The 17,600-nt window shown below is 40.9% G+C and overlaps 1 pseudogene; it reads right to left on the bottom strand.

The window, feature by feature from the left end:
• Window positions 1-17,600, bottom strand: part of LOC137621863 (uncharacterized) — a 72,380-nt pseudogene that overhangs the window by 2,187 nt on the left and 52,593 nt on the right.

Raw genomic sequence — 17,600 nt, 5'->3', positions numbered from 1 at the left:
ATATTCTTTTTTCGGATAACTAGGAACAAGGAGGACCAGGCAATGGCTGCTAATGACTCAGCAGATAGACCTATATGCTCCCCCAAACCCAACCCCACATCCTTAGCTCACAAAGGAGGGTGAGATTGCAGCGATCAAAGAAACCAACGAGTTTGCGCGGAACTTGAACCCCAGTCTGGCTTTTCACCAGCCAGGGACGTCACCACATCGGCGACCACAAATATCATTATCCACTAGAATTGGGCGGAGAAAAGTATTCATATTCTTTCAGCGGATAACTGAAAGACATTGTACTTATTTATCTTTACTCTACACAAGTATGAACGACCACATTTCTAGAATACCGGAAACAAAAAAATATATATATTTTGGGCTTTGGTACCCAATCGTATTATTACCCTCTACGAAGAGACGTGGCTCTATTAGTCCTGAAAGATTTATGGCGATCAGGAAGGATTTATCTTTCCCTCGCACGTAGACTCCTGGATTCCCATCTGGCCTGCACGAGGGTTTAAAGGTTTAAGGGCCGCTCATGAATAGCAGAGGCAAGGCACAGTGACGTAGTCCTATCGAGCAGGACAATGCCCTAGAGATTGACCATATATTATTATTATCATTACTATTATTATTATTATTATTATTATTACTTGCTAAGCTACAACCCTAGTTGGAAAAGCAGGATGCTATAATCCCAGGGGCTCCAACAGAGAAAAATAGCCCAGTGAGGAAAGGAAACAAGGAAAAAGAGAATATTTTAAGAACAGTAACATTAAAATAAATATTTCCTACATAAACTATAAAAAACATTTAACAAAACAAGAGGAAGAAAAATAAGGTAGAATAGCATGATCAGCACCCAAGGCCCCTCTCCACCCAAGCTAGGACCAAGAATGGCCCGGCAATGGCTGCTGATGACTCAGCAGATAGACCTATAGGCTCCCCCAAATACTCCCATCCTTAGCTCACAAGAATGGTGAGATTGCAGAGGCCAAAGAAACTATCGAGTTTGAGCGAGACTCGAACCACAGTCTGGAGTTCACCATTAAGAGACGTTATTACATTGGCCACCAGAAGTTATAATAAATTTCTATTGAAAATATGAACTGTCAGATTGGTCATTACAAACTGAATAGAATTTCGACATTTAAATAATAGCAAAAACGTATTAAAAATTATTATATATAATGATGGCAACACAATTTAGCTGTTGAGGAAAATTTTCCATCATCAACATCTCTTACGCCTATTGACGCAAAGATCCTCAGTTAGATTTCGCCAGTCGTCTCTATACTGAGCTTTTAAATCAACACACACTTCTCCACTCATCATCTCCCACTTCACACTTCATAGTCCTCAGCCATGTAGGCTTGGGTCTTCCAACTCTTCTAGTGCCTTGTGGGCCCCAGTTGAAAGATAAAAAAAAAAAAAACAGAAGACCTTCACCTTAAAGTAATATCATGATTTGATGGTCAGAAACTCTCTCTCTCTCTCTCTCTCTCTCTCTCTCTCTCTCTCTCTCTCTCTCTCTCTCTCTCTCTCTCTCTCTCTCTCTCTCTCTCTCTCTCAATACATTGTGTGTAGACATTTTATTTTGTAGTCAGTACTTCAATTCATCCCATTCATTTTTTTTTTTACCGATGAACTTGAGGATTTCTTTCCACTGAAGCCTTTTTTTCATATACTTTGAACTATAGAAACTGAGTTATTACATATTGCTACTGTACTATGTGTGTGTTTATTTTAGCAATGTTTTGTTTTTATTATATATTATCATTCTAATTATTTATTTCTTCATGGGGGTCTATATCCGAAAAAAACACCAGATGTTCCCATTGTTTATTTTTCCCTAACATAAAAAAGGTCAGTAAATTCCGCTTCCTTGTTATGTCATGACAGGTAAAAGAGGACAGACGCCGTTCGGCTAATGAGCAATGGAACGGGGTCCTAAAAACCCCCTACTGCATCCTTATAAAGGATGTATTCACTGATGAGATGGAACTTGCAATGAGCCATCGCTGAGGGGAAATTGAGATGGTCGAGGGGAAACGGACCCTTGCCCTCACTGGACTTGAGTCATCTTTCTTTTGACAGGCGAATAAAATGGCCAAATGGCTGGCCGTGGACAATTGGTGGACACAGCACCAGAAATCAGGAACCTCTTTTGGGAAATCCTTTCCAGGAAGAGTAAGATTTGAATAAGCGAAGCGTGAAATTTCCCTTACAAAGGGCACGCTTGGTTAGGGAGTTGATCAGGTCCTTCCAGTTAAATCCTTTGATTGAGGAGGTATTTAGTGAACGTTTTAAGTGATAGAGAGTGGGAGGAGTCTCGATTTAGATACTATACTCAATTTTGTTTAATGAGGTGCATTTGCACCGACTGGCAGCGGTGCCCTTTTAGCTCGGAAAAGTTTCCTGCTATCTGATTGGTTAGAATTATCTTGAGCAACCAATCAGCGATCAGGAAACTTTTCAGAGCTTAAAGAGCATCACTGCGAGTCGGTGCAAATCTGCCTCACTAAAAAAGAATTGACTATAGTATTATTATTATTATTATTATTACTTGCTAAGCTACACTACAACCTTAGTTGGAAAAGCAGGATGCTATAATCCCAGGGGCTCCAACAGAGAAAATAGCTCAGTGAGGAAAGGAAAAAAGGAAAAATAAAATATTTCAAGAATAGCAACAACATTAGAATAAATATTTCCTATATAACTATAAAAACTTTAACAAAACAAGAAAGAGAGAAATTAGATAGAATAGCGTGCCCGGGTGTACCCTCAAGCAAGAGAACTCTAACATAAAGAAACAAAGAAACTCCAGTTATGGATCATTTGAAATTACGCTCTTTACATCAGTCAAAATATACGAAATCCAAAGAGACTTGACGTACCGGATGTTGCGTTAATATTTGTACAGAAATTTTGCTTTATATTTCGTTGGGAAGATGTATTGTGCTAATAATGAGGTCTAGCAAAAAAAAAAAAAAAAAAAAAGTTAATTTGCAATATATCAAAGCTTTTTTTTTCTTTAAATAGTATGTTGATGAGAGTTACCTTATTGACATCACATAACTAACTCATAAATTGGATATTGATATTTATTTATAAATAACCTTCTCATGCTATCTCTTGAGCAGTAGGACACATTGGGGGGGGGGGGGGATTCCGAACAAGAAAACTGATCTTAGTTTTTAAATGTTTAAAGGTCTTTCATGAATGTCAGAGGCGAGGGTCATGACAATGTCCTAGAGTCTATCCATATACACATATGATCAGCGCCCAAGCCCTTTCTCCATCATGCTAGGACCTGGGAGAGCCAGATAATGGGTGCTGATGACTCAGCAGGTAAGCCTATAGGCTCTCCCAACCACCCACCATTCCTAGCTCACAAGGACGGTGAGGTTGCACACACTATAAGAAACTATCAAGCTTGAGCGGGTCACGAACGCTCGTACAAGATGTCAAACAGGGTCTCTTTTGCTCAAAATATTAGTTTTTGTTCATCAAATCTGGATTAATTTTATATTTTTCAGATCAGAAAGTTTCAGTATATAAATAAAATAATGACAAAATGGTTTCTTTGGCCAGGAAAGGTTTTCCCATTAGATCTTTATACCTATAGAAAGATGAAAGGTCTCAGACAGAAGTAGATTTTCAGTGATCGGTTTAAAAGTTCATCTTTTGAATATTTAAATCAATTATGTAGGTTAACGTTTCACTATGTATCCTTCAAGTCATTTGGTTATATTTCTCTTTTAGATTTATTTTTCTGAGAATTAATTTTTCCATTTTCTTTGAGTTATCATGATTATCCTTTATAATTTTTTTTTCACTTACTAGTGATATCCATATTTATATAATTCTTACACTTCATTTTTTTTTAATATAGGCCCGCTCAACTTATTTTGAAGAATATCTTTGGGCTTTTAGAGAATTTCTCTTCAAAAAGAAAAAAAAAAAAAAAATATTGAGTTAAAAAATTTTCTTCGAGAATTCATATTGGTGGATGGTTAATCTTGAAGGAGATTGTGTTTTCGCCCCTGTTTGTGTGTTTCTGTGTGTGTGTTTATTTGCGAACAGCTTCCTAGCGACAATCTTAATCGTTGAGTAATGAAACTTACAGGGATTAACTGTTATGTAAAAAGCTGGAAATGGTCAAAGGTCAAGGTCACGGTCAAGCAAAAGTCGAAATCATGAATCACCCATAAGTTTGGACATCATTGTCACAGAAGCTTTAAACTTGGTTCATATTTGAGTGTACGAAAATGCACACCAATTAATACATGTTAAGATCAAAGCTCAAGGTCGAGCACAAGGTCGAGGAATAAACTACCGCGGCGGAAGTCTGCGCTCTACTGAGTGCCCCTCTATTTTGGCTAGATTTCACTTTGATATTTTTTTGGGAGGCATTTGGTTTGTTGTTCTATTCTGAATACTAGCATGTACTTGACGCATCTTTTTCTCTCTTCATTTATTCTTACCTACAATATCTATTCTCTTGAATATTAGCGTTAGCACTGTTATGCAAATGAGCATTTAAAAATTAGCTATTTAATCTCTAATCCTAAATTAGTCTCATAAAATTAGACTTTTATGAATATTCAATTAGTCCGCAACAATCTAGAATTCACATTCTGTATAGTTATCGAAAATAATAATAAAAATATTGTATTATTCTCGGGTCTGTTATATTCAAACTGGATTTCTTACAATCACCTTAATAAGTCTGCTGAATGATTCAGTTACTCTTCTATTTCTATCTCACAAATTCTTTTTGAAATGTGTTCTAAAACTGTATATGAACTAAAATATTTTCTTTCCAGGAAAATATATCGTTCTAATTTATCAAATATACTGAAATAGATTTTCAGTCTATTTCCATTGCCATTGCAGAATATTGTAGGCAAAAGATGAATTAACAGGAAATAAATTTTATTTTTTGTGAAAGTGTATTTTGTGCATTGACAATTCCTATCAATTGGACATTATAAAACGAATAGAGATATATGAGATATGACGAGCCACAGAGAGCTTCCATTTTTTAAACGTGTTGACCGAGGAGTAGGAGAATATTTTGAGGGTTTTATTTTGATTTTCGACATGTTTATAAGACCAATCCTTGTTCTAGAAATAAAACAGTATTCATTTTAACATACAGACCACCGACAGTTATACCAGCAAAAATGGTGACATGGTATTTATTCATAACATTGCCGCTTCCTATCTTTCATGGTCATGTAGTGTTTTGGGCGATGTAGTTGTTGTTGTTGTTGTTGTTGTTATTATCATTATTATTATAAATAAAATATTAACAAAGACTATGCAAGTGAATGATTATTCATAAATTGATTACTTTAAAATGAATAAATTTCAGGTACATGAGAGAAATAAACCAAAATCTTTACCGCAACGAGAAACATGTGTGGCTATTTTCAACAATTCGTTCAGAAGTAAACAATACTTTTCACTGACTGAGATGGTGTGGCCACGTGTTGAGGAAGGATGCTGGGGAGATGGTAAGGAGGGCTTAGGAGGAACCTGTTAGGGGGGATATCGAGAGGGAGGCAGAGAATTAGATGGCGAGATAAGGTGAAGGGTGATATGGAGAGATGAGGTTTGGTGGGAGAGGATACCTTTGATAGTATTGGATAGGCATTGGAGAGGGCGCATCAGGCAACCGAACCTTAATGTTAAAAAAGAAAAAAAGAAAATGTGAAGGATGATAAGGAGCAAAGTGGTTTTCTGTAAGAGGATGCCTTTGATAGAAGGCATTAGAGAGGGCGAATCAGGCAACCGACCCCTTGACGTAGGTATAACCGTGTGAAAGAAGAAGAAAAGGTGAAGGATGATATGGAGCGAAGAGGTTTGCTGGAAGAGGATGCCTTTGATAGATGGCATTGGAGAGGGCGCATCAGGCAACCTACCCCTTAGCGTAGGGATAACAGTGGGAAAGAAGAAGACAAGGTGAAGGATGATATGGAGAGAAGAGGTTTGCTGGAAGACGATGCCTTTGATAGAAGGCATTTAAAGAGGGCACATCCGGTAATCGACCCATTAACATAGGGATAACAGTTGGAAAGAAGACAATGTGAAGGATGATATAGCGAGAAGAGGTTTGGTGGGAGAGGATGCCTTTGCTAGAAGGCATTGGAGAGGGCGCATCAGGCAACCTACCCCTTAGCGTAGGGATAACAGTGGGAAAGAAGAAGACAAGGTGAAGGATGATATGGAGAGAAGAGGTTTGCTGGAAGACGATGCCTTTGATAGAAGGCATTTAAAGAGGGCACATCCGGTAATCGACCCATTAACATAGGGATAACAGTTGGAAAGAAGACAATGTGAAGGATGATATAGCGAGAAGAGGTTTGGTGGGAGAGGATGCCTTTGCTAGAAGGCATTGGAGAGGGCGCATCAGGCAACCTACCCCTTAGCGTAGGGATAACAGTGGGAAAGAAGAAGAAGACAAGGTGAAGGATGATATGGAGAGAAGAGGTTTGCTGGAAGACGATGCCTTTGATAGAAGGCATTTAAAGAGGGCGCATCCGGTAATCGACCCATTAACATAGGGATAACAGTTGGAAAGAAAACAATGTGAAGGATGATATAGCGAGAAGAGGTTTGGTGGGAGAGGATGCCTTTGCTAGAAGGCATTGGAGAGGGCGCATCCGGCAACCGACCCCATAACGTAGCAAAAACGGTGGGAAAGAAGATTTATTTCAATGATGTGTCTGCTTTGATAGATCACATGACTCATGATTTCTCAGATACTGGCACTGATGAGTAATGCGTGAAATTCATGGGAGTGTCATAAAATCATCTTCGATAAAATAGTGAGCAGAAAGAATAATTCAAAGCCCTTATACGCAGAAAACTGAGCAATTGTCATTTGGTGTTCTGAATGATTTCAGAATTCATTGTTTCGAAGGTCGAAACTTTGATTCATCGTTTATTGTTTTGAGAGTTAGTTGTCTATTCAAAGGACAGAGGCTTCAAGCGGCTGTCATTTAAAACGGAAGTAACACACATACGATTGCAAGAGCTCATTTGTATGTATGTATGTTTGTGTATATATATATATATATATATATATATATATATATATATATATATATATATATATATATATATACATGTATATATATATGTATATATATGTATATACATATATGTATAGATACCTATATATATGTATATATATATGTGTGTATATATATATATATATATATATATATATATATATATATATATATATATATGTATATATATATATATATATATATATATATATATATATATGTATACACACATATATATATATATATATATATATGTATATATATATATACAGTATATTTATATCTATATCTATATATTAGAGTAAAGTAAATTTTCTGAGTTATTTACGTCAACCTTGTTCTAGTTTTAAGTAGTTTCCACTATGGCTTAAAGTGGTTTTAAAGTGGTGTGTTGTTGATGGTTTCTCGCCTACTCCCCGCTCAATTACCTTGTTTTAAACTATTGTGTTAATGATTGTATTTTGTTTGCCCGAGTGATGACGAAAGAGTGTTGATGTCGGAGGTGGGTGCTCGGACAGAAGACCGTTCGGGCTTGAGCACTCTCCCATCCACAAACATCAAGCTGCATTGACCATTGAAAATTTTCCTGACGACCGCTTTTCTATTGAATTTGGACCACGGCTCTGGAAAGTGATTGACGGATTCTCGTCTTGGTTTATCGTCTGCAGGTGCTCTTGTCACCTGCGACTCGAGCGTTGCCTTGCTTTTGGACAGTGTATTCCAGAGACTGGCAGGTACTACTGTCATTTGCGACTGGAGTCTGCCCCGCCTTTTCCTGACGTGAGGGATATCCCAGGGAGTTGGTCGAGTCTCTGGCCACCTGGTCCCAGCTACTTATTGCAGCTGCAGTGATGTTGGGAGCTTGCTAGCTCGTGAGGTGGCCCGTAGGAAGGCCGTTGCTAGGTAAGGCAGATTATCTCTGTTTGCTTGTTAGCGGATTATTGGACCTGGCATACTTTGCCTGCCCTACTTATTGGAAGGAAGAGAGGATGACGTCTTAAGTTGTGCCTCTCCCCTCATTTATTCTTACTAAGAAGTGAGGAGCCTTGTATTTATTTTTGTATTTAGGTTAGTGTATTCATGTGTATATCTTTTTTCATATTTCTTTTGTCGTGGTAACCATAGGTACGGTTATCCCGGTGAAAATAGTTAAAGGCAGGTTTGCTGTGTTGTTTTCTAATTAGGAAATTAATTATAATTATTTTCATGTGCTTAGTAGCTAAGACTTATTTTAGTCTACTAATTAATCCAAGGTTAATGTCTGGTCTGGCCAGCTAAAGTTTAAGGATCCTATTAGGTTTATTTGTTTTTGCTATATCTTTGTTTGAGCCATATCTCATTAATCATAGGGAATCCAGAGTGATTCAGGTTTATGTATATTGGTTATTTTTTATTGTCTGGTTGTGGTATTTGCAATGTCAGACAAGGTTGACTTGTATATTTGTTAGATTTAAGTATTAAATATTGTAAAGTTTATTGAGTGCCTTGTTTCCTCTGACCTTTAGCCCTGAGTTACATTTTTACTGACAACAATCATTGAAAGAACTTTAGTTACACCTCCCAGGGGTCGTAACTATATATATATATATATATATATATATATATATATATATATATATATATGTATATGTATATGTATATGTATATGTATATATATATTGCACATGATAATTTCCTCAATAACCCTCGTTACTTTATTCTATTTTTAATATGGAAATATTCTTCGCTACGCGATTAAAGACCCAAGGGATATTCTTTTCAGAATAAGTATGCGATGCCCTGCCTAGCAAGGCAAAAGTATTTAACATAAAAAAAAGAATTTCCCCATGGTTTCTTATCCTGTGGTAGAAAGAATTAAATATTAAAAAGTATTTTAGGGTCATTTGAATGAATGCATATATATATATATATATATATATATATATATATATATATATATATATATATATATATATATATATATATATATATATATATATATTTACATATATACATATATATATATATATATATATATATATATAAAGTTTATGCACATCAAATATAAAGGAATATATATATATATATATATATATATATATATATATATATATATATATGTATATATATATGTATATATATATATATGTATATATATATATGTATATATATATATATGTATATATATACATATATATATATATATGTATATATATGTGTGTATATATATATGTATATATATGTATATATATATATATATATATATATATATATATATATATATATATATATGTATATATATATGCATATATATATATATATATATATATATATATATATATATATATATATATATATATTTATATAAAGTTTATACACATTAAATATAAAGGAATGTAGATATATATATATATATATATATATATATATATATATATATATATATATATAAGCATATATACAGTATATATATAACGGATTTTGAGCGAAGCGAAAAATCTATTTTTGGGTGAGATGGCCATGTCGTCCTGATGGAAGTTCCTATAGGGTAGCTTCCTAGGGTATATTACAACTACGGCGATATTCCCAGAGAATTTACCTTAAGGTACCAGAATTCTAACTCCTGGAGCGAATATCCCTCATGAAAGAGATATCGCGACATATCAGAGGACGTATTCTTGACACGCCACATGGCAATCTGCACCCAAAACAGAGATTACGTATCGAGGGGTCAATTGGCAAGAAACGAAATCGGGAAAGAAAAAGGGGGAGCCGCTCCCAAGGCTCCCTATTCTCCAGTTTCGTAAGCGTGCCTGGCGCCAATCCTGGCGCCATCTGTATTCCTTGTAGCGTACACGAGGTGCTACAGATACTGTATGTAGGGAGGGGTCCTACAGCCCTTTCATAGAAAGGGAAGGGCGGGTCCATCAGGACGACATGGCCATCTCACCCAAAAATAGATTTTTCGCTTCGCTCAAAATCCGTTTTTTGGGCTCAAGCCATGTCGTCCTGATGGAAGTATACCAGAGCATTACTGTATCTGTGGATTCTCAGAACGTGCCGTACTTCCCGGAGGTAATTTTCCCCGGTCGACTAGACCTAGAGACCTAAGATGTTACCGTTATACATCTTTTCAACTAACTATAAACCATGTTAGAGCTTCCTGCCCCTACAGGGAAGAGTCCTACTAGACTCTGGAAAAGTCTCGAAGAGTACATATACCTATGTATGAATACCAGGCAAGCTAATATAGTGGTCTCACCCTATATTAAGTAAAGCATGGTTTGTAAAGAACCACTGCGTCAATATGAAATATCGACCAGTTCTCCGCACAATACTTGTATTGGACAAAGGTTTATATCCGCATAGGAGGAAACTTGTAAAACCGCCACCGTCCCCTTATGGGACGGAGTCCTCCCGTTAAGGGAAAGCATAAACCAATGCAACATAGCTTGCATAAAGGAACAATTCTATTAGAATTATCCCAGATAAAGTACATAGAATGAATGCTCAATTATACCAATAAATTGACACAGGTGAAGGAGACGCAAGGTTCTCAAGAACAAGTTTATTGATAGACAATAAATAGACAGGTTAACAACAATTATATATATATATATATATATATATATATATATATATATATATATATATATATATATATATATATATATATATATATATATATATATATATATAAGAAGAGGATAACCCAAAACTTTAAGCATAAGTATGATAGTAAACAGAACTTGTTTATCTGAAAGAGAAAAAACATTAATGCCACTTTTAAGATACCGAGGTATCAAAGTCATAATAGTCTGTATTACAAATCAATCACATTAGCGTTAGAAACGCTCGGCACACATGTCTGCACTTATGCTAGGTTCACCTTTGGAAATGGAACAGTCTACGTGGGCAACTCAGTGCCCTCACTTAGTTTGTAGTACAGTATGTAACTACACACTCACCCTGGAATTAATCGTCCCAATTAAAACCACTGTTCCTCGCAGAGTTAAACAGTGGGAGTAACGACGCGACCCACTGCTACCACAGATCTCTTTAGTTCCTCTACTTGCTTCGCATAGTGGCGAAAAAACACTCTGGAAGACTTCCAGCCAGTGTATGAACGGAGATGTTCAAAATCCATACAATTAAAGAAATTTAAGGATGAGGCAACTTTCCTCGGATCGTGACCTGCGGGTGTACTGTCAGGATCCGCTCTGCGAATAAAATATGTGATTTTCGCTCTGAGTTGATTCAGAGATAAATTTGAGCCTGATGTTTCTCCCCTGAATAGTTGACCACCCTTGAAGTATGAAGTTCTATGAATATAGACCTTTAGGCATTCTACTGGACATAGAGATGCATCTTCTTTCAGATGGCAGATTCTCCAGGGACCCCACCTGTTGGTGGGTAACTCATTCTTGGCGAGAAACGTAGGATCCGGAAACAGGTTCAGTTCTCCCCCATCCAGGAACTGAACACGACCTGCCTCTCTCGAGAGGGCTACAATCTCACTAACCCTGGCCCCGGACGCGAGTGCAAATAGGAAAATAACTTTTTGTGTCAAATCCTTTAACGCACACTCCTCATTGCTCAACAGAGAAGCGAAATGAAGAACTTTGTCTAAAGACCATGAAATGGGCTTTGGAGGTGCTGAAGGTCTGAGCCTAGCGCAAGCTTTCGGAACTTTAATAAAGATCTCGTTACCTAGGTCGACCTGGAAGGCATATAGAATGGGTCTTGTCAAAGCAGACTTACACGCCGAAATCGTGTTAGCTGCCAACCCTTGACCATGGAGGTGGATGAAGAAAGATAAGCAGAAGTCTGTCGAGATCTCCTGCGGATTCTTCGCCTTGACAAAGGCCACCCATTTTCTCCAAGATGACTCATATTGCCTTCTAGTAGATTTGCACTTATATTCCTCTAGGAAGTCTATGCTGGCTTTCGAAATCCCGAAACGCTTTCTCACCGCTAGGGAGAGAAAATCATGAGCTGCAGGGTCTGGGTTTTCTGTAATGAAGCGCAGACAGTCGACTTCTGGACTCGCTGGGTCAGAACTGGATCTGGTAGCGGTACAAACTTCAGCCGCAGTTCCAATGCCTGGGGGAACCACACGCTGTTCGGCCACTTGTGGGCCACTATTGCCGCTACCCCCTTGAAGGATCTCAGTTTGTTGAGGACCCTCAACAGAAGGTTGTGAGGAGGGAACAGATAAATCCTGGACCATCTGTTCCAGTCGAGGGACATCGCGTCCACTGCTTCCGCTAAGGGGTCCTCGTACGGGGACACGTACAGGGGCAACTTCTTGTTGTCTTTCGTCGCAAAGAGGTCTATCTGCAGTTCTGGGACTTGATTCAGAATGAAGGAGAATGATCCTGCGTCTAAGGACCATTCCGACTCTATCGGTGTGAACCTGGATAGAGCTTACGCTGTCACATTGCGGACTCCTTGAAGGTGAACTGCCGACAGGTACCACTTCTTCTTTTCCGCCAATCGGAAGATGGCCAACATCACCTGGTTGAGAGGTGGTGACCTCGATCCTTGTCGATTCAAGCATCTCACAACTACCTCGCTGTCCATCACCAACCTTATGTGGATCGAGTGACGCGGGGAGACTTTCTTTAAGGTAAGTAGCACTGCCATAGCTTCTAGAAAGTTTATGTGAAAGGCCTTGAATAGCTTGGACCAAGTCCCCTGGACTTTTTCCGATGAGAGTGACCTCCCCATCCCTCCTTCGAGGCGTCTGAGTGAATCGTCACCGACGGGGGAGATGGCTGAAGAAGAACCGACTTCTTTATATGTCTGGCTTGGGACCAAGGCCTGAGAAGAGTACGTAGCCGAAGCGGAACTGGTCTTCTCAGATCTCTTCGCGCGTTTGATGCATAACTTCTCCAAACTCCGGTTGCATCCTTTACCTGTGCTCTTAGCACTGGGTCTGTCACCGAAGCAAACTGGAGAGAGCCCAGTACCCTCTCCTGTTCGCGTCTTGACATCCTTTCGGAATCTAGAAGTCTCTTGACAGAACCCGCTATCTCCTTCCTTTTCTTCGCCGGGATGGAGAAACGGTGTGACATTAGGTCCCAGTGGATTCCCAGCCACTGGAACTTTTGAGATGGAGAAAGTCGAGACTTTTTTCTGTTGATCTTGAAGCCTAGATACTCTAGGAACTGGATCACTTGACTGGAAGCTTGCAAGCATTCTGTCTCGGATGCTGCCCACACCAGCCAGTCGTTCAGGTAGGCTACTACCTGAATTAACTTTAGGCATAATTGTTTGAGAGCTACGCTCGCAAGCTTCGTGAAAATCCTTGGGGCTATATTTAGCCCGAATGGCATGGCTCTGAAGGCGTATAGTCTTCGTTGTAGCTTGAACCTTAGGTAGGGGGAGAGTCGACGGTTGATTGGAACGTGCCAATAGGCGTCTGACAAGTCTATAGAGACGGAAAATGCCCTCTTGGGCAGTAAGGTCCTTATGTGTTGCAGTGTTAGCATCTTGAATTTGCAATTCACTATGAACTTGTTGAGTGGCGACAAGTCCAGAATGACTCTGAGCTTTTCTGAGTCTTTCTTGGGAACACAAAACAGCCTCCCTTGGAATTTGATGGACTTCACCCTTCGGATCACTTTTTTCTCCAACAGTTCTTGAACGTACTCCTCCAGAACGGGGGTGGAGTGTTGGAAAAACCGAGGGCACGGGGGTGGAGTGCTGTACCAGCTCCAGCCCAGTCCGTTCTTGAGTAGGCTGTGGGCCCAGGGATCGAAGGTCCACCGATCCCGAAAATTCTGAAGTCTCCCTCCTACCGGCATCATCTCACTTGGACTGCCGTCCTGAGGTCTTGCCTCCCTGACCGCGACCACCCCTGAATCCCCTTCCCCTTGAGGGGCGCCTAGACGAGCCTCTGGCTGCTCCTCTAGGCCTTGCTCGAAAGGAAGTAGACTGCCCTTCGAACGTTGGGGTGAATGCCGTGGACTGTGTCGACACAGCCTAGGGTACCCACTGGAAAGTGGTCGGGGTTTGTGCCACCATCTGGGGCACTGAAGGCAATGGCAATTGCAGTTGCTGTTGCTGTCTAAGAGGCTTGGCTGGCCGAGACAGTAGCCTAGTCCTCATAGTCTTCCTCTTTGGTTGAGGACCCTCATCCGGGGAAGACTTTCTTTTGATAGCCAGGCCCCACTTCTGGAGAAGGTTTCTATTCTCCAAGGCGGCCTTATCAACAACTTCTTTGACCAATTCGGTAGGGAAAAGGTCTTTGCCCCAAATGTTGGAAGAGATTAGTTTCCTTGGCTCGTGCCTCACCGAAGCCGAGGTGAACACGAACTCCCTACAAGCTCTCCTCGCCCTGACGAAGCTATAAAGATCCTTCGTCACTGTGGCCAGATGAGTCTTAGCCACTACCATAAACATTTCATGGACCTTGAGGTCACTTGCCATCGTCTCAAGAGTAGTCTGAAGAGACATTGAGGCAGCCAGTCTTTCTTTTGTCTCAAGCTCTCTCCGCAAAAGAAAGTCAGACAGCTTAGGGAGGTCCTCGCCGAACTGACGTCCGGCAATATCAGCTTCCAACTTCCCAACTGAGAACGTAAGATGGACGTCCTTCCAGTCTTTGTGGTCCATAGGCAGGGCCAGCGACAAGGGTTTACACTCCTCCAGGGAGGGGCAAGGCTTGCCGGCCTCGACTGCTTTTAGTACAGCCGCAAACCCTTTCTGTAAAAAGGGGAAGGCTCTAGCAGGAGAGGACACAAAGGAAGGGAGCTTCTTGCTCAATGCAGCTACCTTTGAGTTCGAGAAGCCCCTCTCTTTCATAGAGGATGAAAGCAAAGCTTGAGCCTTAGCATGGTCCATCACTATGACCTCCTTCGGCTCTGTCTCCTCCTTTGAAGCTGGTTCCTTCCTCAGCTGGACGTAACAGTCCGGATATGACGCCTTGCTGGGCCAGAATTCCACCTCCTCTAGGGGAACTGAACCCAACTTATCCGAGATGACGATCTTACCAGTCTTCATCGGCATGTGCTCAGCATACCTCCATGGGTTAACATCTGAGCACAAGGGAAGGTCTTTCACATTGAGCCTTTTTCTGGGCCCCATGTGATGCTGCAAGGCTCTGCATCCGCAGTTCCATTGCAGCCGCCTTCTCCTGATTCTCCTTCTGCATTTGTTGGATCATTCCAACAATGGAGGAGAGGGCCTGTCCCAGCTCTACTGGGAGAGCGGACGATGTTGAGGGAATAGGCTCCGGGGTCTAAACCGGAGTAGCCGACACCTCGTCGGCCTCTTCCTCTACACTGTCTGGGGCTTGAGCTTCATCCTGGCCTCCTGCCAGGAGGTCTTCCTCCAGACGTTCGTCCACATCAGACATCCTGTCATCCAACTGGATGTCTTGCAAAGCGACCGCGACTTCAGCATCCACCTGGGTCTGAACTTGGGGGATCTCCTCTTGAGGCTGTGGAATCACTGCATCAGCTGATGCCTTAGGGAAAAGATACGCCCTCATCTTCTCACTTGGAAGATAAGGTCCAGAGGTGTTCTTCTGGAAGCCCCTTACCCAGGTACGAAGCTTCTCCCTTGCAATATCCCTTGATTCCGCCGTCCTAGGGGAATCAAAGGCCTCAGTAATCAGGTTAGTGCACACAGTACATACCTGAGGGTCCCAATACTGGAGATCACCTTTGGAGACAGCGCATGCTGCGTGCCTCCTACAAAACTCATGTCCGCAGAGGTTCTTACTGCGGACGTTGCAGAAAACACTTTGGAGGGTCCTCCTGTAAAGAGAAGAAATTTCCATGAGTATCAAGTGAACTACGTATCACTGGATATGCACAGTTTAGCATAACAATTCAGAAAGGAAAGACACACATTTGTGTTTCCTTCACAACCAATTGCTGCAGCCTTCAAGATAATAAAATCGTATGGTTAATCTCTTCTGGAATAACCAATGAAAAGTTTCCAGAGGAAATAGGTGTAGCTCACACCTAAGCAATGATTTTAAAATCCTGGATAATAGACAAGAAAGAACTCACTTTCTTATCTGTAAGGCAACAGCAAAGGGCTGTGCAAGACAACACAAAAGTGTTAGAACACACAGTGCTGTACCAAAACTATACTATAGTTTTCTTCTTACAGTATATGCTATACTAAAGAATACTGGTACAGTATAGAAGGTTATGTGCCGGCCGGCACACACCATAACTAGCTTTAAAGTATACTACTTAACAGCTATATGGCGGCAGAACTCTGGTTCAAATGCATGTGCCGGCCGGCAACAGCCAATGTCGGCCGGCAATGACTGCCGGCCGGCAACTACACAAGGTAGTACCCGGCTGCCGGCCACTGCTCATAGCGACCGGCAGACAAGGGCTGACATTAGCCGGCCGGCAAAGGTAAACAACCGATGCCGGCTGGCAGCAAAAGAACCAGAGGACTACGACTGCCCGGCTGCCGGCCTCATAGGCCGGCAGCCGGGTCGGGTACAGTACTAGAAGAAAACAGAATGGATGCCAGGATAAGAGCGTACACTACCTCCAAGCCCGGCAATCCGCAAGAGTGCATATAAGGAAGGGGAGAATCTAATTCAGGCTTCCTGACCAATGCCGTCTGGCTCTACAGGCAGGCATGGATGAGGGACCAAGGGAGGTCCGGGCAGCACTCAAAGCAGAAGACCCTTGCCGGCCTGCCGGCAAGGGACTGAGTCAATTCCACATCCTAACCTATCCTAGGTCCAGATGTAGAATGACGTACAGTACTGTAATGGCTAGGCCATTACGGAGATAGAGGGGGAAGGGACAAAAGAGGCTCCTACCAACCTTGCTTCAGTGAAGAATCACCCGCAGCCAAGAAAACTCATCTTAGCCTAAGGGAGATCCAAGGAGGGAGGCCAGCAATACTTGCCAGCTCCCAAAGAACCAAAGCAAGGAAGGTGTTGCTACTCACAGGGAAAGAATCTTATCCTCCCCCGAGAACAGCAACAAGGACTAGTCTGCTAGATCACAAAAGAAGGAATCATCTCGTACAGAAACCTTCGGTAGTGACCTAATGAGGCTAAGCCTCCTATGTCTGTGTCAGGCCAGCGAGGGAGACTCTACCCCAAGCCAGACAAACACAGACTTCAGACTAAAAACTCTGTTGTTCTGTCCCTCTCTGAAACCAGACTTACTGGAACAGGAAGGTACAGTAACACCCCAGTATAGTTTTATCGAAAGTTAATTCAGATAAACCACTTAGGGATAAGCCCAAGGCTTAAACAGAGGGAAAGGGATTGCATACCTTCTCCGAAGAAAAGACAGCAACCGGGGAGTATGAGAAAGTATACTAAGGCTCCATAAGCAACTTAGCCTAGGCACCAAGAGAATCGATTACCTAAATCACCGAAACTCACTCGTATACTATCTTGGAAATATTCAACATAATCTTAAATGTATAAAAAACAGCCTAAAGCTTCAATAAAATTTAATACACTCGGAAAAACCAAAATCATGCATGAAGTACTAGGACCAAACGACTAGGCTACATGGCCTAGCATAGGCCAGAGTTGGCGAATACTTCGCC

The sequence above is a fragment of the Palaemon carinicauda genome, chromosome 28 (assembly GCF_036898095.1).
Source record: "Palaemon carinicauda isolate YSFRI2023 chromosome 28, ASM3689809v2, whole genome shotgun sequence".
NCBI classification, from domain to species: Eukaryota; Metazoa; Arthropoda; class Malacostraca; order Decapoda; family Palaemonidae; genus Palaemon; species Palaemon carinicauda.
Note: the sequence above shows the minus strand (reverse complement) of the source record. Positions and strands in the feature narration are given on the sequence as shown.